Source organism: Marmota flaviventris, chromosome 6 (genome assembly GCF_047511675.1).
Source record: "Marmota flaviventris isolate mMarFla1 chromosome 6, mMarFla1.hap1, whole genome shotgun sequence".
Taxonomy (NCBI): Eukaryota; Metazoa; Chordata; class Mammalia; order Rodentia; family Sciuridae; genus Marmota; species Marmota flaviventris.
The window spans coordinates 156,394,509-156,415,938 of NC_092503.1; the positions used below are offsets into that span (position 1 = coordinate 156,394,509).

Below are 21,430 nucleotides of genomic sequence, written 5' to 3' on the forward strand. Positions count from 1 at the left end.
CAGAGCAAATACAAATGCCACCAAGAACTCCGTGACAGCGGGAAATAGACACCATGGTCCTTGCTCTTCAAAGTTCACAATGACCTTAGAGAGACAAGGGAAACATGCAGTGTGTTGACCTAGAAACCAGCAAGCTGCGGATAAGTGCATCCAGATGAGTGAATTTCCAAGACATATTGATCATATCCATACGAATGTCCCAAAGTGGGCAAAATGTAAAAAATATACTAAGGATAGGAAACGCTTCTACAGTGCTGAATTCACCAGTCTCACACCAAGGCTGGCTATTGGAGTCAATGTCTGCTAGTAAAAGCCCTAGGAGGTGACATGAGCCACCCAAGGGCCTGACCCAGGCCCGTGCTACACTGAAGGAATAAAGGGACCTGGAGCTATCTGCAGGTCCCCAGATTCAGGCACTTCAAGCTATTGCTCACGTGACTCCCTCTGCCTGGAAGGCTCCCCTCCCCCATCTCTATCAACCTGAGAACTATCTACTCGGGTCAGGCTCAGTCTAGGAGCCCCCCCCTCCCCCAGTCCTTCCTGACTTCTGGGAGTAGACCTGCTGCCCTCCCCTGAGCCACATACTTGTCTGTGTCACTTCTCCCTCCAGTCCTCAAGGGCAGGGGCCATTTCTCCTTCAATTCTGCATCTCCAGTTCCTCAACCCAGTGAGAGGCAGACAGCCACTGAGGCACACGAGTCGATGGTGGCCAACTGTGACAGGGGTCACTTGATGCTTTGACTGTATCCCTTGTGGCTTTGAAACTTACATATTTTTTCTTTTTCCCAAATTTCTTTGACCTTCTCCTGCATAATCTTTTCCCTAGCCTCCTTCCCGATCCTCTTTGCCCTAATCACCTTCTCCCTGCCTTCTCCTCCCTGATCTTCTTTCCCTAACCATTTTCCTGACCCTCTCTTCTCTGATCTTTCCCCTGACCTTCTCCTCCCCGATCTCTCCTCCCTGATCTCTCCTCCCTGATCTCCTTTTCTCTGAATCACCTCTATAAAATCCCCTGTTCCTGATGATGGGCAGAATCATAGCCTTTGGGACAGGAGTTCCCTGTGTTTCTCCTTTGCTACCCAAGCAATAAACCTCTTTTCCTTTTTCTCAAAACCATGTCCTCACTATTGGATTGGCATCAGGACAGGGCTTTCGGCAACAAAACGAACAAGGTAGAAAGCTCTGGTGTGGACAGAATGCTAAGAGAGTGAGAATTCTCACTTCGGAGTTAGTCCCAGAATCGGCAGATAAGGAAGAAAATCTTCCTCCTTCCTCTTATGTTTATAACTGGGGCCTTCAAATCAAACTGACAATAGATTAATAAGAAAAAAGGCATGCAAATTTTATTAATATTTCTATGGGCAGAGGGTCTTCACAGAAAAAAAGTGCAGACCCCAAAGAAGTGGTTAAATGCGGTGGCATAAGTACCATTTTAACAAAGGGCAATAAATTTGTGAAGAAGTGGCCATACAGAGACAGCAGGGCAGAAAGGTAGGCTCCCAGGGGGGCATATTGCTAGGAGATATGAGGTAGATAAGGGTGTTGTACACAGTTATGTTAGAGCCACCTCCAGGGACCAAGTTCCTGGCATGTGGGAGAGGGACACCTCCACACAGGAAGGCCTGTGTCACCTCCACACAGGGAGGTTTCTACCTTGTTTTAGGCAGAGAGTTCTTCCAGCATCTGCTCTTTCTCAATTGCCTTCAGCCATAAATAGTCCTCATGCTAAAGTGGCATGTTCTGCAGGGCACATTCTGGTCCCCTTCAAATCCAAACTAGAAAAGACATTAAGGCCGGTGAAGGCAGTGATTAGATTAGGGCTGTAGGCTACAAGAGGGTATTTTATTTCTGCTGTTTTGGCACAAAGTAAGCACCACAGAGTGCGAGTTATTTTTAATTTTATTTTTGAATATGTTTTTAGTTTAATAAAATAGTACGATTGTACCTATTTTCAGGGGCACAATGTCACATCTCTACTCCTGCACAGTGGGTAGTGACCAGAAGGGGCAGTTGACATCTCTGTGTCCTCAGAGGGCAGTTGTGGCTTAGAAGTGAGGAGTGAGTCTGAAACAACACAAAAGACCTGGCTTCTCAGTGACCAGGGCCAGCAGCTCCAGCGACTGGGGTTAAGGAAGAGAACAAAATCAAGGATGAACCAGGATGAGTCAACTATTTTGATCAAAGCTTGGCATGTGGCAACCCGGGCTGAGTTTAACAGTAGAACATCAACGTCAGAAGCACAGGAGCCTGGCACCATTTTATACCCTCATGGCCGGCGCCCACTGGTGCCACAGTAGGTCTGAACTGGAGAGATGAGCAAGGCCTGGCTCTTGCTTTGAGAAACTTTGCTTACCGATCCCTGTGTTCCTTTGTCCCTTTAAACAATGTCCAATGAGGTTTCAGGTGCGGCAGGAGACATTCAAGTGACTGAGCACGTGTGTGCACAGTGCCACTAGTTCATGGCGGGACGACGTAGTTGTGATGATCCTGGTTTACTTATTAATTTAAAACATCTCTGTCTGGCTCGCTGTTTTGAAATTTTAAAATACCATCTGTGAATCGCTCAGAGGAGGAAGCTGTCCTGATGGGATAATGATGGCCCAGTGTGGGCCCTCCTTCCCACAGACTGTGCGCATCTGGAGAATTTCCCACTCCTTCCGGAGGCGAGGTAAGATACCCAACTTTCAGGTACTAACTTCAGAACAGGGTCTGGGCAAGGCAGGTGGAACGTCCAGCAACAGAAAGGAGATGGGAGGAGGAAGGGGAACGAGGCTGCACCGAGCGGCTGGGACCAGGGAAGGAGAACAGGGGAAAAGCCCACAGGCCAGACACAGTCCGGGCTCTGGGTGAGTGGCCAGTAAGGATGTGCATGAAAGGTGTCCAGCTGCAGAATGCTACGTGCGGAGAGCTGGGACCAGAGGCTCATGGCTGTTCACAGTGCTCCTGTCTCCATGTGGCAGCCCTCCAGGGCCTGTGGAAGTCCCCTCTGCTCCCCACCCCACCCCTGCAGCTTCAGAGCACCACAGGTGGCAGGAGCCACACCAAGGGTCACTTAGTGCAGGTGCTAGGGAAGCCTGCAGGACAAGCTGACCAAAGCCCCGGGTCGGCTTCTTCATTAGGACTAAAGAAAATGGGGCGATTGCCCTCTGGGTGATTCCCATTCCCTCTGCTCAGGAAGGAGGGAGAAGGGCCTAGTAAGAATGATCCCACAGCAAGACGCACACTGGCTACGGTCGGCACCGCCTGAGCCTTGGGCTGAGGGTTTAATTACGGAGAGTGTTTAGTTTGCAATTAGTGGCTTTTAAAAAATTTCATTAAAATGAGCTGGTTCTAAGGTTTGGCAGGACTGAGTTTCATCCTGGCTTTGCTACTGCCCAGCTCTTTGAAGTTACTGAATCTTCACTAAATTGTAAAATGGAATATTAAATCAGTGGCTGTGCTAAGGGAAAACTCAGTCCTCTGTCCCTAAGTTGCTTCAAATTATAATACAGCCTGTATCGACACATTGTGTTTGCTATACCAACAGAACTTGAGCTTCTCCGTGGCCTGTCTCAACCAGAATGTAAGCCCAAAGCCTTTTCAGTGAGTATTGTGACTGCCACTGGCCACTAAAATTGACCTCTCGGGGTTTGGGGTACATTAATTGAGCTGTGAATCCTTCCCTGTGGCTCTACATCAGCTTTAGAATAGGTACAGGTTAGTCTGTCCCTCCTCCCCTTTTTTGGTTCGGAAGCTATCTGTGTAAAGTGTCAGAAGCAGTGAAGAGAAGACATGGAGGGATTAAACCTTGACCAGGTGTAAGAAGCCTATCTCCACGGCTGCAAGAGACATGGGGAGAGTTTAAAAGAATCACCCCTGGGGTCTGTGCCCCCAAGAGGACATCTCCATGAACAGGAAGAAGTACTTCCACTCTGATAGAAAAGCATAAATCTCAGCCATCATGACTACTACAATTAGAGCTTGCTCTGTGGCATATTAAACCACTGGGTGCCAAACCAGGGACATTAGAAAACATCATTGAATGCCTGCTAGTTAATCCTTTCACAAATCACAGGCTTTCTAATTTTTTCCAAAGTATTGAAGGAAGACTTTGTTGAGTTGTTAGTAATAAATCAGTAAAAATCTTCTTTATGACGATTCATCGTGGGAATTCTTTATGACTATATATCATGGTATATAATAGAGAAAAAAGGTCAGTTAATCAGGTTGTATATCAGAGAAAATGATGTTGTAAAGACTTTTTGAAAATCCTCTTTTCCATAAAAGCAATAATAAATGCTTGGGGAAATGGTCAGTATCAACTTTTTGGAAAGGCATCCAGAAATTCAAGAAAAATGGCTGAAAAATGAGTTTTGTGAAAGAATACTAATTTTTTTCTATAATGAGACAGGGATTAGTTATATATATATATTCTGATATTTTATTTTACTTTGCTAAGCAGCCAAGTTTACATATATAAGTAAATAAAAATGGAGGGAATTTTGTTATGGTAGTGTCATTCAATTATTTGTGTTGAATATTTTCTAGTGTACAATTTTAATTTCCTTATCCTTTCTTTTGCTATATTCTAAAATTGATTTTCTTGGTGATTGTCCTGGGGATTATAACCACCTGATTTGGATTAATACCGCCTGCATTTCAATAGTAAATAGAAACCTGGGTCAGGGCTCCCCTGTCCTCTGAGCTGTTCCCATCCCACAAGCTACACCCTTACCTATTGTATGTCTGTCTACACAGACTCACATGCTTTACAAAGTAGTCTTTTAAGTAAGATGGAGGGAAAGAGTTATCAGCAAAAATGCACCTGTATGTCCCTTATGTTTACCAATGGCAGTTATTTCTAGCGTTCCTTACTTTTTCTTATAATGATAACTATCTGTATAAAAATTTTAATACTTAAAACCATTTAGTCACAAGAAAAATACACATCTTTTTCTTTCACAGAAATATGATAGACTATTAAAAAAAAAAGCTTCTAAGTATAGAACTACCTTCCATTGAGAGGGGAAACACTGTCCCAAATTTGGGCTGTAGGATAATTTTTTGATGGGATGCATTAGTTGGCCTCCGGACATGCATCTAGGGTTCCTGGTAAAATGTATTGAATACCTAAAATATTCCTATCTGTTTTCTAATGGGTTTCTTCTTTTTAAAAATTTGTTCTTACATGATAGTAGAATGTATTTTTTAAAATGTATTTATTCTAAATTGTTATGCATGACAGCAGAATGCATTTCAATTCATAGTACACATATAGAGGACAATTTTTCATGTCTCTGGTTGTTCACAAAGTAGAGTCACACCATTCACGTCTTTATACATGTACTTAGGGTAATGATACCCATCTCGTTCCACCATCTTTCCTACCCCCATACCCTATCCCATCCCCTTTCTCCCCTTTGCCCTATCTAAAATTCCTCCATTCCTCCCATGCTCCCCCACCCCCATTATGGATCAGCATCAACATATCAGAGAAAACATTTGGTCTTTGGTTTTTTGGATTGGCTAACTTCATTTGGCATGGTAATCTTCAACTCCATCCATTTACCTGCAAATGCCATGATTTTATTATCTTTTAATGATGAGTAATATTCTATCTTTATGCATTCATCTACTGAAGGGCATCTAGATTGGTTCCACTATTTAGCTATCGTGAATTGTGCTGCTATAAACATTGATGTGGCTGTGTCCCTGTACTATGCTGTTTTTAAGTCCTTTGGGTATAAACTGAGGAGTGGGATAGTTGGGTCAAATGGTATTTCCATTTCAAGTTTTCCAAGGAATCTCCATACTGCTTTCCAGATTGGCTGCACCAGTTTGCAGTCCCACCAGCAATGATATGAGTGTGCCTTTTTCCCCACATCCTCGCCAGCACTTGTTGTTGTTTGCTTCATAATGGCTGCCACTCAGTAAGAGTGAGATGGTATCTTAGAGTAGTTTTAATCTGCATTTCTCTGATTGCTAGAGATGATGAGTACTTTTTCGTATATTTGTTGATTGATTGTATATCCTCTTCAGAGAAGTGTCTGTTCAGGTCCTCGGCCCATTATTAATTGATTATCTGTTTTTTTTTTTTTGTGTGTGTGTGTGTGTGTGATTATCTTGTTGAACTCTTTATATGCCTTAGAGATTAGAACTCTATCTGATGTGTGAGGGGTTCCCAGGATGTAGGCTCCCTGTTCACCTCACATATTATTTCTCTTGCTGAGAAAAAAAACTTTTTAGTTTGAATCCATCTCATTTGTTGATTCTTGGTTTTAATTCTTGTGCTATAGGCATATTATTAAGGAAGTTGGGGCCTAGCCCCACGTGATGGAGATTAGGGCCTACTTTTTATTCTATTAGACACAGAGTCTCTGGTTTAATCCCTCGATCGTTGATCCATTTTGAGTTAACTTTTGTGCATGGTGAGAGATGGGGATTTAATTTCATCTTGTTGCATATGGATTTCCAGTTTTCCCAGCACCATTTGTTGAAGATTCTATCCTTTCTCCAGTGAATGCTTTGGGCACCTTTGTCTAACATAAGGTAGTTGTAATTTTGTGGGTTAGTCTCTGGGTCCTCTATTCTGTACCCTTGGTCTATTTCTAATGGGTTTTAACGATATTAAAGCCTTTCTGGAGTACTGATTTATCCCGACCTGCCTGATTTTCAGTCTTATACTGAATCTAATGATCTAAAACTGGAATTCTTTAAAACAAAACAAAACAAAACTTGTCTTTTAGTGTTGATCTTTTATTTCTTGTAAATGCCTCATCAACAGAAAATATTTTTGCTGGCTGCCTCGGAATCGTTCTCTTATGGTAAGTTTGGACAAAACTTGGTTAATTTGTCTGAGAAGTTGTCTTAACAATTAGGATAGAATTCTATGTGGGAGACAGGTCGGAATACAGAGTCAACAAGAGAAAGGAATAACGTAAATTTCATGGACCACTGTTGATGTCTACATACCACCCTATTCATCATGCCCTTCCTAACTTAGAACTTATGATTACCTCATCTAGATATGTGACAGGCACCTAGCTTTTGACTCAACAGGTAAAGATCAGTGGTACAGGCCTCACACTGAGCCAAATGAGACCCCCATAGGACTCCTAGGCCACTGAGTAAAGTCAGGGGCAGGGGAGCCCAAGGACAGTGGGACCAAGAGGCCGGGCACTGCAGAAGGGAGCCTGCTAGCTCTGTCCCTTTGTGTACAGGTTGGACATCCCTTGTCTGAAAACCTGAAATCTGAAATCCTCCAAAACTCTTTGACATGATGCCACAAGTGGACAATTCTACCCCTGCATCTATGATTGGTTGTAGTCAGGATGCACGGCACGAAAAGCATTCCATAAAGTCACCCCGGCATATGTATAAAGCATAAATGAAACATGAATGAATTTGTGTGTAATTTGTGTCCTATCCCCAGGATGTGAAGTTATGTGTAAGTAAGTATTCCCAAATGTGAAATATTTCCAAATCCGAAACACTTGTGACCCTTGGCATTTTGAATCAGCGATAGTCCACCTGCCTTGCTTTGGGAACGGGGACCCAGTCACCCGATGGTCCCTCTCTTGGTTTCAGAAGGTTTTTCCACCGGGAAGTGATAAGAATTTGGACTCTGGGACTTGTTATGTTCTGATTTTGGTTTGTGTGTTTGAAAAACCCTTCCCCGTGTGGCTTCTCTTCCACATCCTTGTCTCATGACTTCTGACGTGTGGGGACAAAAACAGAATTTGGAGGAAGAGTGCCGCAGTCCGGCTGGCTGCAGCAAAATAACCGGGGGGTGACGAATAACTTGTGTACGTTGATACAGCAGGAGTAGGAGCCGTTTATTGCAGGACAGGAGCAGTATTTATACATTCCACACAGCTTATCTAATTAGCATAAACTAGATACATCAGTCAACCAATAAGGAATCTCCACACTTAATGGCTGCTTTTGTTACTTCTCAAACCACTCCCTCTGGCATTTTGCCAGGCACCATCCAGACTTGTTTACGAACTCTAACATTCCCCTGACTAAATGCCAGGTGTTATTTTGACTTGTTTACAGACTCTAACAGAAGAGGTCTTCAAAAATCACAGGGAGCAGTGGAGTAGGGGAGTGCTCCAGGAGGGCAGGTTCTCCTTTGGGAAGAAAACATTCCGGATGGCATCTGCTCTCTTAGAGGGTCCCTGGCAGGGCAGCCAGAGACTCTCCTCCATTTGAAATTTTGGCTCTCCTGGAAATTTGGGTTCTGGGTGTGTGTCACTGATGCTGGGCAGAAGGGTCCCGTGACTCCTGACTATATGCCAACTCTCACTCCTGGGGCGTGGCTCCCCTCGGTGAGCTCCAACCTGCCTCAGGCATCCAGAAAGACCCCAGTGCTTCAGGCTCTATTTGGATGGAGGAGATGACAGAGGAGAGCCCACCCCCCTCCCTGGTGCACTGGCAGCCGCCACCCAGGCTCTGCTCTAACTTTTCGCTTTGGAATGTGAATCGCAATCTGGAATGGACAGGAGAAGACAAAACCCAGTGAAAAAGAGACCACGTGCCCTACAACTGGGAGATGGGAGGTCCTGCTCAGGAGGGAAGGAAGCCCGTGGCCCTGACTGGCTTCTCCATGTCCCGGCCTCTGCTTAGCTTCTCACCTTGAACCAGGGCAGCAAAACCTGCCTCCCCCCAAAGCCAAGGTGGCACAGCACGGCACGGCCAAGATGGGGAAAGGTGTCCCACCCGCAGGCTCCTTTCTCGCCTCCCTGTGCTGCAAGGGTACGCTGCTTCTGCTGAGCTACACCCCAGCCTGCTTGTGCTTTCCCTCAAGTTGCCCAGGCTGGCCTTGAACTTGTGATCCTCTTGCCCCAGCCTCCTGGGTCAATGGGATTTCAGGCCTGGGCTACCACATTCAGCTTCCTCTTCCTTCTAACTCGGAGAAGAGGCCGGCTGAAGAATAGGAGGAGGAGGAGGAGGAGGAAGGAAGGGAGAAGGAGGGAGGGAGGGGAGGAAGAATGGGAAGGTGGAAGGAAGGCTGGGGGTGAAGGGGGCGGGGCGGAAAGGAAGGGAGGAGGGAAGGGAGAAAAGGGGGGAGGGGGAGGGCAGGAGGAGGGAAGAGAAGCCCGAGGCCCTGCCTGCTCTAAGTGCTGGACTGCTGAGCTCCTGTCGTCCTCTTCCCTCTGTCCCCAGGGGTGGGCGCAATGGGCATCACAGCTATCAACCACTCTGCATATTTCAGAAACCTTTCCCCCTTTTAAATGTGAGCTCAGGCTGCCCCAGAGAGACTTTGCCAGGGCCCAGGGCTCTCTCCTCCCAGGCCGGATGGCCCCTCCCCTGGTCTGGGCGCCCTGCTCCTCTGTGGCTATTCTCTGATTTCAGTTGAGAGGCATGAAAACAACCTACGGTGCGTTTTATCTGCACCTCCATGTCAGTCTCTCCCACTTACCTCCTCAAAACAAGACCTTATTTTTTCTCTTCCCAGAACTGTATCTGCCGCGATAACAGGCTGAGGAGTGCCACCCATCCTCTGTGAGACCACAAACAGCTGAAGGCAGTGAAGCAGGCTCATAAACAAGGGTGTAGACCAGAGAACACGTGGGGGCCAGCAGGGAGCAAGAACAGACCCCGCAGCTCCCAGTGCGAAGGGAGCAGAAGGTAAACTCCAGAGACCAGGAAGCCCAACCATGGGGAGGTGGAAGGGTTCAAAGCCATTTTCACTGTAGATTGACTTGAGACATTTCCCACAACCAGGGTCCCTGAGGGCTGAGAACCCAAATCCTTGCAATTCAGCGGTGGGGCCTGGAGAGTCACGAGACACCCCTATCAGTTTCTGCATGGGAAGGGACTCCTGGCTCTTCAGGACACTCTTAGGGTCAGGTTGGGGGACTGTTGGTTGGGCCAGCTTTCTGGGGGCTTGGCGATAAGCAGGCAAACTTGGAGAAAACAAGGCAGAGTGGACTGTCTCTGCAGACTTGGCAGATGCCGACTGCTCATCCTCCAGTGTCACGGAGACTGTGGAGGTGATGGGCGGGGGGCTTGCTAGCCACCCTGAGGTGAAGGAAAACACCCTGCAGATTGGAAACTGCTGAGCAGGTGTTCGGGAGGGTCCAGCTCCTTTTCCCTCAGGGAAAGCCCTGGGGAGCAGCCAGTTCCTGGAGCAGGTGACCACTGGAGGAGTGGTAGAATGCTGGCTGAATTGTTGTATGCAGTCATCAGTATTTTCACAAAGGCCTCCTGAGGGGCGAGGCAGGGGCAGTCCCGAGGGCAGGTGCACCGCTCTGCATGCACTGCTCAACCCAGATATGACTACTGTCAGATGCAGGCAGCTTCCTGTGGCGGTGGGTGTGGTGCTTGTTATTTATGGAGTAGTAAGTGCCCCAGGGCCAGCTTGAACTGGGTGCCAGATGCTCCGAACAGCTCCTAGTAGTTTCTTTCATTGGACTGTATCTTAAAAAATCTTTACTCAAAAGTCACCTGCTGGAATTGATTGTGGGTATTCTCTGATGATAATAATCCTGGTAGGTTCTTTTTTGGACCAGATAACTCTGTAAGGGGAGAAAGTGAGTAATGTCTGCGCCACAAGCAAAATTCTTTCCCTTTTCTTCCTCCCTCCCTCTTCTCCAACAATCCTGTCTTTGCTCTTAGGAAAATGTGGGTCTTGCTTTCCCTTGTACTCCGGGAGACTCCCAGTTCTTTGTGATGGCAGTGTTAATGCCAATAAAGGCGAGTGTGTTCTTTAAGAAACCTGGAGAGTGAGAGGAGATGCCCGGGCCGGCCCTAGGCCCTCCTGCTGCATTGCAGGATTCGGGTCCTCAGGCTTTGGGTACCTCAGTTGTGGGAGAAGCCTCTCAAATCTGCAGTGAAATGAACTTGACCTTCGACCTCCTGAAGGCTTCGTGAGGTTTAGTTTTGGTGTTTGCTTCTTGGTTTTGGGAGTGGCTGCTTCCTGCTCCCTCCCACAGTTAGAGCACATCTACCAGGCAGAGAGAGGGCTTGGGTGAGATGGGTCTGCTCTCTGGTGCTGACTTCTTAGACCGCTCCTGTGCTGGCCCCTGCACTCCCACGGGACACAGTCCAGGCCTTAGCTAGGAAGCCAGGATGCCCTGCTACCTATGAGATCCTCCAAGACAAAGGTCAAGCAAGACATGAGCTTGAGGCCTGATGCCAATCAATGCTCCATGCACACTTTTCAAATAAATGAATAATGACTTCTCTAGGTGTCAGAGGCTCCAGGAGGTCCACTGGTTGAAGGAGTGGGGTGACTCTGGCAGGGCAGTGAGGACACCAGGCCACAGGTGTCAGGGTGGAGGGGAAACTACTTTGTCTTACACTGAAATCTGTCCCACTGCACAAAAGGGCCAGAAGAACCCCCCTTCGCTGGGCCCAATCAGGGCAATTGGGAGGACTTGTGTTTTCTTCCATGTGGACAGTCACTCTCAATGTCCATGTGAGACTGGTTCCAAGATCCCCATGGAGACCAAAATCCACGGATACTCCAGTCTCTTCCATAAAATGGCAAGTTAGCTGTCTGTAACCCTCCTGTCTTCCTGCATGATTCCCATCATGTCCACTCACAATGCCCGGCACAATGGAAATGCCCCACACTGAACATAGGATATAGTTACATGCCGTATTGTTTAGGGAATAGTGACAAGAACAATTCTGTGCCTGTACAGTATAGTGGCAATCTTTAAAAAACATTTTTAAATATTTTTAAATGGTTGACTCCATGGATGTGGAAGCCATGCATATTTTCTCATGTGCATTTCATCAGCTAATCCAAGAGGGTCTCTACACAGGGTCATCTGCAGACCTGTGGATCAGGAGCCTTCAAATTGAATTGACACAGATAAGGCTTCCATGAAAGGTCCCCTTGAAAGTAGCTTAATGACGACTCCCACGCGTGTCTCTCATGCTCACAGTGTTTCTCCCCCACTTTCTCTCCACTTCCTTGGCCTCGCCATCTGAGGCTCTGTTCTTTCTTTCTCTGGTCCCACCCTATTTTTTATGGACTAAAAGAAAACTGTATCAGAGACACTTCATGGGCATATCAAAAACTGGAGCCCGTGAAGAGCATACGAGGGAGCATCGGGACCGCTCTGTGAGAGGAGAGAGGTCGGTCGTGGCGTCCAGCATTTTCTGGGCAGCATTTTCACTGCTTCCTAGCACAAGCACTGTCAGCTGTGGGCGTCGCCCTTAGTTCCCTTTTCTGTAGATGCCCTGGAATCAGAGGCATGTGAGAACGGAACTTGTGGTGAAGACTACCTTGCCACAGAAGGTCCCCACCCCTCTTACCTTCCGCCGGACCCAGTTGTAACTAGGTGGTGTGTGGTAAATATGTACAGCGCACTGGGCATTGCCACACCAGTATCTTCAGTGGAATGAACCGGAATTTACAATTCACACCTCTTTTGAAATGTGATGAAGCAATGCAGAAGTCAGCAATGGGATGAGCACATTTTCTGTACTGTATTGCACTCTTTTGCACAATGTGTAAGAACGCAGCACAAGAAACCCACAAGAGAAGGAAACGGAACGTCAGAGACGGCAGGCTCAAGATAAAGGCAGACCTGAGCGCCCCACCTGGCAATGTCCGCCTTTTTTCAGTTGTTCTCATCTCCAAGCCTCTGCTGCTTTCTCTTTCCTATATCATTCCTTTCTATTATCCATCCACATGTCTGCTCACCCAGCCAACCATCCACCCATCCATCCACTCGTCCATCCATCCATCCATTCATCCATCCATCCATCCTTCACCCATCCATCTATCCATCCACCTGCCTAGGCCCCCAACACGCTAGCTGCTGCTGATACAAATTCAGAGTGAGGTGCTAGTTCCTGGGTGGGGGTGCTGACTTGCAGTCTGTACTGATTGCATAGTGCAAATACTCTCAAGTTACTAACATGACATTATTGAACACAAAACTGTGCAGTAGCACACCACCATACAGATGTGACAGAAATGATCTCCAATGCACAAATTATAGTAAAATACATTAATTAGGAACTGATGGGTTTTAATCATTTATTAACATTTTTAAAAAATATTTTTTTAAATTGTACAATTACTGGATTTAAATTTTTTTTAATCCTATTCTTTTTTAAAATTTTTTTTTATATTTATTTTTTAGTTTTCGGCAGACACAACATCTTTGTTTGTATGTGGTGCTGAGGATCGAACCTGGGCCGCACGCATGCCATGAGAGCATGCTACCGCTTGAGCCACATCCCCAGCCCCTGGATTTAAATTTTTAATATGTATTTTTTAGTTGTAGGTGGACCTTTATTTTATTTTTTGTGGTGCTGAGGATCAAACCCAGTGCCTCACACATGCCAGGCGAGCGCTCCACCACTGAGCTACACCCCCTGGATTTAATTAATCATGGTTCTTTTAACAAATAGCTCACAACATTTCTGAAATTATAATAAAGTCTCTTTTTTTGGTACTGGGAATTGAACTCAGGGGAAATGAACCACTGAACCACATCCCTGGCCCTTTTTTTAGAGACAGGGTCTTACTGAGTTGCCTAGCTCCTCCCTAAATTGCTGAGGCTGGCTTTGAACTTGTAGTCCTCGTGCCTCAGCGTCCCCAGCCATTGGGATTACAGGTGTGTGCCACTGCGCCTGGCCTAACAAGGTCTCTTATAAGTAGGCATGCACTGGCTGTAACACACTGCTGGATAGAAGTAAGTAATGCATGTTGTCTGCTTTATGAAAGTACTTTTCTTTTTAATTTAGAAGATATATACGACATATGTAGATAAGAAGTAGCCGTACAGTTGATGTGATGGTACAGTAGGGGAAAGAGTTGGGTATAAAATTAGTGGGGAAGGAATGTCCCACCCCAAAGGCATATGTGGAAGCCATAATCCACACTGTGGATGTATCTGGAGTAGGAAAGTTAATTAAAGTTAAATGTAATTGTAAGGGTGAAGCCCTGATCTAATAGGCTTAGTGTCCTCATAAGAAGAGACACTGGAGAACTCACGCTCTCTCCAAGAACATGCACCAGGAAAGACTGTGAACGCCAGTCAGGAAGAGACCTCTTGACCAACGTTAGATCTGCTTGATGGGCTCAGGACAGCAGAATATAGTACCACGGCACTTCAGAGCACAAAATCAAGGAGCTCACACCTCCCCTCACCCTCACCCTCCCTGAAGCAGGTTAGAAGACCCTCACCGGAGAAGCACCTTCCCTAGACCTGATCAAAGGAAAGTTCTATTCTAAAGACACAACAACAAAATCTCTGAATAAATTGGCCTTGCTCGGGGGCCCAATTTATTACCCTCCGCTCGCACCCCCCTTGTCCAATCACTCATGTGCATGGCTGTCTCTGTTTTGGGAGTTTCCGTGTCTGAAGGCTCCTGTGTCATGGGAAACATGTTAAATCATTCTGTATGTCTCTAGCTTGTTGATCTGTCTTGTGTTAGAGGGGCCTCAGCCATAAACCCACTAGGGGAAGACATTTCCCCTACAGCTGGAAACTTATGGTTTGGGCCTGGAACTTCCTCCAGGTCTCCTGTGCTGGGAGCAGGGGGCCCAACGCAGCAAGGTCCGAGGTGGGCCTTTAGGCACCGATGGAATCCTGGGGGCTCTGACCTCATCAGTGTGAGCTGGAGGCCTGCTGGGAGGTGGAACTTACTGGAGGCGGTAAGTCGCGGTGGGGCCGGGGGGTATACCCCCAGAGGGTTTAGGTTCTCCACAGCCTCTTTTGTTCTCACCTCTGTTTCTTGGATGCCAAGAGCTGGGCAGCTTTCCTGCGCCCTTCCCTTGCACCATGGACTGAAACTCTGGAACCACGAGTCAAATCGAGTCTTTCCTTCTCTAGGTTGTTCTCAGGTATTTTGGTCACAGTGGTGAGAAGCTGACTAACACACGTGGTCTTGGACTTGTAGCCCCAAACCCTGAGAGAAAATAAGCCTCTGTTGTTTGAACCACCCAGTTGATGCTGTCTTTTCAGGACAGCCCGATTACACTATGCAGAGCCCTAAAATATAATTACCTTGGGAAGATGTTGGTAACTTGAGCTCAGCTGAAGCCCCTGATAGAGCACAGAGGACTGAGCTGAACTTGACAGGTGGCCCCTCCCTGTTCAGATGCAAGCACCCAGCACAATCGCCATCCTTGGCCAAGCGTGGGCCTGGCCAGAGAGGACTCCAACACTGGAGCCCATGCTGAGAACTGCAGCAGGGCAGGCAGGGCTGGGAGAACAGAGGGCGGGAGCTGCTTCATACAATCCTGTCACACTGATGAGCCAGGAAGGCCCCGTCACTGACAGTGACTTCCCCCCACAACAAAACAAACAGCACAAATTAGATTACTAACATTTTCCAGTTCCCAGGATTTCTGACATTGAGAACAAAATGTATGCTCTTAAGATGTCTTTGAGATTCTTAGACAATTTGGTGGCTTGGAGAACTTAAGAGAGCTCTTCCTAATGTAAATGTGAGCAAATTGCAAAAGAACATTAAGAGTCAGGACTATTCACACTCTGATCTATAGAAGAGGTAATGCCATACCTGCCAACTGTTGTGTGTATCCAGAGAAAAAAATGCCGGCCGTAATGTCAGCAGGTGTTTATCTCTGGGGGATACGTTTTGGGAGGAGAATTTACTTTCATATATTTGCTTGAGTTGTTTGTATTCTTAATAATTTCATCTTCAACAAACAATACCACTGAGCTAGTCAGCTTTCCATTACTCTAACCAATACCCCCAAATAACAAACTTGTAAAGAGAAAAGGTTTATTTTGACTCATAGTTTTTAGAAGCTTCAGTTGATGGTCAGTTTGCTGTTGCTTTGGGGACAGCAGCTCCAGGTGTTGGGAGCTTTTGGTGGCGAAACAAAACTGCTCACCTTAAGGCTGGGAAATGAAAGAGACAAAGGAGAAGGGGCGGGGTCCCACAATTCCTCCAAGGGCACCCCCCACCAAAGACCTAAAAGCCTGCTGCCAGGCCCTACCTGGCAAAGTTCCACTACCTCCCAAAAGCATGGCAACAGGGACAAACAGGGCCCAGGCTCTGTAAGTCCTGTCAGTTCTTAAAAAGCCAAGGAAACAGAGATGCCACTGTGGATGTTCAGTGTACAGCCCTCCAGCTCTGCCATGGGGGACGTCCTTGCCAGCCGCGCAGCAGTCTCAGATAAGCAGCTCACTTCCAGGGCGGTGCTGCTGAGCTCTGAGGGCCCAGGCTCCCAGCTCACACTCTGAAATTAGCTCTTCCACACGGGCAGCTTCAGCCTGCGCCTCACGTGTACTTTTCAACCTTTCTTTCTTAGTCTCCACAATCATTTCAAAGCTTAAACCCCTGTCCACCTTTCATCCTGTAGTGCAGAGAAGATACAGACCGCCAGGTGCGCCTCAGGTTCTCGTCCACCTTTTAACCTGTGACCCACCCTTTCCTCCCCCTGGGTCAGATTGAAATCTATGTTTTACCTATTAAGGTCCATGCTATTTCTCAAAAAAACAAAACAAAAACACACTTTTACCCCTGGCATTATAGGTAATTAGAGTCAATTAAAATTTTAGGAAATATGAGAGGAAATAAAAATTAGATGTAACTCAAACATTGTAAATTATTTGTTTTTTCTATTTGTGGTTGTGTGTATCTGTACATTAAATATTTTTTTTATGGTTTAAATCTGTATTTTTTAATAGAATTAAAATTATTCTGCATGTTATTTCATAAATTGTTTTTTCTCTTACAATAGATCATGAATATTTTTGCAAGACCACAAATACTCAACAATGAGATTTTAAAACATTTTCTCCTCCTCCCTTCTCCATCTTTTTTTCTTCTGTTGTTGCTAGAGATGGAACCCAGGGCTTTGTACATGGCAGGCTAGCACTTCACCACTGAGTTACACTCCAGCTGCAAAAATGATATTTAAAAGTTGAAAATAATTTTTGTTACTTTAAAAACCAGGGCATTGCTGGGCTGCCATAAATAGGGGTTGGGCACAAGGAGATCAGCATGACCCTTAGCCTTGAGCAACGGAGGTGCCAGGAGCAGGTGGACCCATCTTCACTCTGCAGGGGAATTGTAACTCTGGGAGTGGGCTTCACCCCCCTGATACCCAATCCCTGCCTCCTTGGGTGGAACTTCCCCTCAATAAATAGGGCTGCAGGCATGCTCTCTCTCTCTTTTTTTCCTGCCTCTTTTGCTTCCCTTGTGGGAGCCGGGACTGGAGAGCCATTGCTGAACCCCAAGAAAAAGGTATATTCTCTGACTCTGTGATTATTTGGTGCCAACTCAATTCACCTGGAGTGACCCTAGCTGATTTAGTCATGGCAAGCTTATTGTAGAACAGACTCCACAGTTAAGAGGAAGAAAAACACAAATACTATAATCTCCCCTTGAGGTATTCCCAGCCAACATAATTTTTATATACTTCTATTCTACAAAGTCACCTGTGAATCACAAATATTGTTCCGTCACCCTCATAACACCCCATGCAGTTCCTTCTACGATGGTGGTCTCTGTCTTCTAGATGGGAAACTGAGGCCTAACAAAGCTAAGTGATGTGTTCAAAGTCTTGTTTGCATAAAGGTGGGATGGATGTAGGTGGCATGTCCCCCAAGCGGGTTCCTGTCCCACCTGTGCAGCTCTGAGCTCACAGAGAACCTGTCCACACCAACAGACATCTCCCTGTGCAAGCTTGCAGAGATCTGCACACCCCAGCAGCAGATGACTGCGTGTGTGTGTGTGTGTGTGTGTGTGTGTGTTGCTGGGGATGGAACCAGGGCCTCAGGCAAGGCAAGGGCCCCACCATGGAGCTGCCCCCCGCCCAGCTCTCCTGTGCTTTAAATAATTTTTTCTTCTCAATTACTAGTTGCCTGTGGAACTACTTCCTTTTACGCTGAGTGGATTCTCACTTCAGCTTTTCCCCATAAGCCTGACGATCTGAGTTTTTATTTGTTGAATAGCCTATGATACCTCCACCAGTATTAAGTGCTACCTTTGTTTTGGCTTCTATTTTCTCTTGCCTTCTTTGGAAACATGTCTCATTTATTTTCTGCTCTCTCCACCAGGTCTTGAAAATCAGAGCTAGTTCTGAGTTACCTGAGCATGTGCCTTCCCTTAGGCACTCATTTGTTCAACCCATCGACAGGAGATGCAACAGGGAATAAAATAAAACATCTCTTGGGACTTACAATCCAGAGGTGTGTGCAACGCTCTTAAACACACACACATGCTGTTGCACTTAAATCATTCCAGGCACTGTCCTCTGTGACTCAAAGATACTCTCTCATCTGAGCCTCACAGCTCGGCTATGCTATGGGGACTATTTTTATCCCCATTTCTTATATGAAATACTAAAACTTGCCCAACCTTTAACTTTGAGGAAAGTTAATAGGTAATTCCAATTTTACGCAATAGATGTTTATCGGAGGGGAAGTGAGGGTTCTGTGAGAACTCTTAGCAAGGGCCTAGGCCGGGCTGCAGGGTCAGGACAGACTGTTGGCCGGGCTAATGCTGCTGGGTTCCCAGAGCAAGAGAGGGAGGGACTCTGTGCAGGGAGGCCTGCCCTGTCCAGGACTGGAGGAGAGAGATGAAGGCTGTGCCCAGGGCCTGGGAGGAGCCATGAGTGTGGGGCAGAGTGGGGTGGGCGGAAGGGCGCTGTGGGAAGGGGCTGCAGAGGTCCTGTCTCTGGCTCCTGAGATGCCTGAAGGCGTGTTCACTGTGCTCTGAAGGAGAGGCGCCATTGAGGGCATTAAGCCGGAGAGACATTGACCTGGCTGCTGGGGGGCGCCTTATCACTGGGGCAGGAACGTGGGTATGATAGGGGACCCTGCAGCAACCCAGGTAGGAATGATGCTGGCGGTGGCCAGAGCAGTAGGAAGGGATGGGGAAAAGGCAGATGCAGGAGCGGCTTGGGAGGAGCCCGGCTGGACAGCAGGTGTAGACAGGGAGGCAGAGACGTCGACCTGGCTCTTCTCTCGACCAAGGAGCTGCCCACGTAACATCCTGGTCTCTGATAAGTGTGGGAGTTGACAGCTAGACTTCGATTCCAGGAATACACCGAGGAGAGAGGTTACTTGAGGGCAGTCCGATCATGGGGTGCCTGTACCTCCGCTCACCTGGCCCTACTCTCTGCGGGGAAGGCCTGCGGAGTCCACAAACAGGGCACATGTCTAGAGTGACCTCTGCGGGGGACCCGGTATCTCCGAAATGGGTTTTATTAGGGCTTGATGAGATAGGCTTAATCTACCCACCTGACGTGCATGGTCAGTGGCCTCAGGGTATTCATGGACTTGACCCACCATGGCCGCGATCTAACTCTAGGACACTCTCAACACCCTGAAGAGACCCGGAGCCCATTAGCAGCCACTCCCCAAGAGTGTGCATGTCTCACACTCACACTCCCCAGTTTGGCACCCGCTGGCCACTCGCCTGCTGGGTTTGTCTGTCCTGCACATTGTCACACCGCACCGCAGCCTTTGGCTTCCCCTGCTCTTCAGGCGTCCGCGGGGCCCTGGCGACTGCACCAGCAGCACCTCGCGCCCTCCTCTGCGGCCTGGCTGTCCGCGGGTGTCCGGCTGTCTTCAAGGATTTGGGCTTCTGTTGGCCACTATGAATAACGCTGCCGTGGACCGTCGCTTACCAACGCTCACAATAAATCTTTCTGAAGGGGCCGTGCGAGGTCTCGCATTCCTCAGGCATGCGCCAGGCCCCGTGCACTTGTCCTCTCCCCACACTTACACCAGTGGGTGCCGAGTGGCATCTCGCTGTAGCTTCTATTTGCATTTTCCTGGGGACTGATGGTGTTGAACGAGTCCTCATGTGTCTGTTAGACATTTGCATATTTTCTTTGGATAAATCTCTATATAAATTATTTGCTTATTTTTAAATTCAGCAGCGTTGGGAAGCACTTTTCATATATAAGCCCCTTGTGAATAGAAGCACCTTATAAATCATGTGATTTACAAATATTTTTTTCCCACTCTGTGGGTTGTTTTCTTGATTGGGTCCTTGATGCATAAATGAAATCCTATACCTACCTATGTGACTTGTGCTTTCCGACTCACATGTGAGAAATCGGTGCCTAACCAAATGACAGGAACATTCACTCCTGTTTTCTTCTAGGAATACCTATACTTTAGGTTTGACCCATTTGGAACTAATTTTTTGTGAACGGTGTGCATAGAGATCCAAATTCTTTCGTTTGTATATGGCTACTGCTGGTGACACTGCCATTTGCTGAAAATCCTTCTCTTTCCCCATTGAATTGTCCTGATAAGTACAAGTTAATTTTGTTCTTTATATTTTTTCTTTCCCAAACTAGTTATGAATTATCTGCACATATGCTTAATTGGTGCTTTTATTTACTTATTCAAATAAGTGTATTGAAAAGTACCCCCCCCCAAAAAAAAAGAAGAAAAGAAAATCTGTCCTCTTTTATTTTTTGAAGAAAGAAGCAGTAGATCATGCCAATTGCTTCAGCTGAGTTGGATTTAACTGGATTTCTCTTCTGACACCAACTCAAACTATCCCTCTTCTTCATTATGTTGCCAAAATAGCCAACCCTCTCCCAAATCCCATTACTCTAGGGTTTGTGACAACAGAGTTATTTGGTCAATTTAATTGTTCAAGCAAAGTAAAAATCCATACAAATAATAAATAATGTCCCTGTGGACCTTATAGGTCATACATGATTGAGAATGTATGCCCTTACACCAGGGCAGGAGACACATGTCATCTAACTGTAAACGTTATTTGATCACAATGCCAATTTACAAATGCTGTCAAGCCTCGTGGAGAAGTATGTCCCATTTAGTAGTATAATTTGTCAAGTGCGACTTTAAAACGGCTGAATCTTTCAGACAGCAATGGGAGTGACGTAAAGGGAATCAGTCACATGGATCCGTGTGGTGCTGGAGATTGAACCCAGAGCCTCATGCTGATTTAGAGCCCAGCTCTTCAAAATCTGATGTGCAGGTGAACCAGCAAGGATCGGAGTCAGCAGTGGGGTCTGCTCTCCCCAGCGGCTGGGCAGGATGCCCAAGAGTGTGCATCTCTCACACTCTCCCTGGAGATCAGCTGCTGCTGGTCCTTGGGCCCCCGACCTCCAGGCCTGTGCAGGTGTTCTGACCTGGACCGGCGTGTCAGCATCTGGGGACCACATGCAGAGTGGACTAGAAACCCCAGGGCAGGGCCAGAGAGCTGTGGCCTGAGGCGTGGTGTGAGAACAGGCCTGGAGCTCCTCCGTGTCCTCTCATGGGCTCTGTACCACTGTCTACAGCAGGCAGGTGGTCGAGATGCTGCGGGAGGGGAAGGGAAGGTGCTGGGGCAGTATAAAAGGCACCATCTCTGAGATCTCGGAGAGCTGCAGCCCCTTCCATTCAGTTCAGGAAGGGGTGCAGGCAGGGTTTCTCCCTACAGCTTGGGCTGCGTAGTCCCCTGTGGCTGGAGTTCATCCTGATCATTTGGATGTTAGGGGTGAAGCCAGGAGGCAGGTGGGGCTCACTGACCA

At 47.0% G+C, this 21,430-nt stretch overlaps 1 protein-coding gene and 1 long non-coding RNA gene across 6 annotated transcripts in view; one reads left to right on the forward strand and one right to left on the reverse strand.

The window, feature by feature from the left end:
- The window catches only part of Ripor2 (RHO family interacting cell polarization regulator 2), a 176,685-nt gene that overhangs the window by 99,810 nt on the left and 55,445 nt on the right, over positions 1-21,430 (reverse strand). The window lies entirely within an intron of this gene.
- On the forward strand, positions 8,113-18,112 carry LOC114102648 (uncharacterized). Of its 3 annotated transcripts, XR_004618762.2 has the most exons (3): positions 8,113-8,736; positions 9,440-9,612; positions 17,988-18,112. It is a non-coding gene; the product is annotated as an uncharacterized lncRNA (long non-coding RNA). The 3 variants fall into 3 exon arrangements; XR_003584550.2 differs by lacking the exon at positions 8,113-8,736 and having other exon boundaries at positions 9,022-9,612; XR_003584552.2 differs by lacking the exons at positions 8,113-8,736; positions 17,988-18,112 and adding an exon at positions 11,977-12,964 and having other exon boundaries at positions 9,022-9,612.